Below are 1,083 nucleotides of genomic sequence, written 5' to 3'. Positions count from 1 at the left end.
ACACACACACACACACACCACCACCACCACCACCTGTATGAAAAGATGCCTATCTTGGAAAACTGAATTTTGTGCACAGAAGTAATGAATACTTGAACTGATTTTACTCTTCAAATGCAGTGGTATAATACAGTAACTAATGACAAAAGCCACCAGCTGATTCTGCTCCATGGTCCTCACATCTGTCTGACCAGGTCTGAGCTGAGAGAGTCTGCAGAGCTCCTGCAGATGTTAACAGAGACTTTGAATTCTTCCAGTGATGTTGGAGGTCAGATTTATGACATTTTGGCTGATTTTGCTTCCAAAAATCAAGTAGACCCACAATTTGATGAGAACTGCCATTTCAAGGAACAAGGAACCGAACATTTTTAGAAAAAGAAAATGATGGGGCTGCAATTAAGATTTTAATTCTGGTGTTTCAGATTTTTAGATGTTGTTTTAAACAATAAATTTTCAAATATTTTCATAATAATTTTTCTAATTAATGCATTTTCTCTAAACGCTTAATACATTTATTAAGCCTTATATTTTGTAAATACTTTATCATGTTAAGATCTGAATGTCTATTCAATGATTTTTATATATATACTTTGCTTGTTAGCAGTTATAAATTAGAGAACACATTTTTCAACATTCTATAATTTTTTATTCTATTGAATTGGCATCATGCATTTGTTTAAACTTTATGTTTGGAATCCTGTAGTAGTCAAAGTAAAGTTAATTCTCATATTAAAAGTTTCAACAATGAGCATCATTCAGATCATTTGGTAAACTATGGTACACTGTGTTCTGAGAGGTCAAATTTTCTGCACCGGGTTTATACAGCGGGTAAAATAAGTATTGAACACGTCAACATTTTTCTCAGTAAATACTAGAGGTGCTAATGACATGAAATTTTCACCAGATGTCGGTGACAACCCAAGTGATCCATATATAAATGTCCAGAAATGAAGTTATTTGTAATAAAGTGGAATGGCACAGGGAAAATTACTGAACACATGAAGAAAGGGAGGTGTAAAAAGGCATGGAAAGCCAAGACACCAGCTGAACTCTCTCAGTAATTAGAAAGCAAGCCTGCCCCTT

Source organism: Austrofundulus limnaeus, unplaced genomic scaffold (assembly GCF_001266775.1).
Source record: "Austrofundulus limnaeus strain Quisiro unplaced genomic scaffold, Austrofundulus_limnaeus-1.0 Scaffold353, whole genome shotgun sequence".
NCBI lineage: Eukaryota > Metazoa > Chordata > Actinopteri > Cyprinodontiformes > Rivulidae > Austrofundulus > Austrofundulus limnaeus.
The sequence above is the reverse complement of the archived record's forward strand: the minus strand, read 5'-3'. Positions refer to the sequence as shown.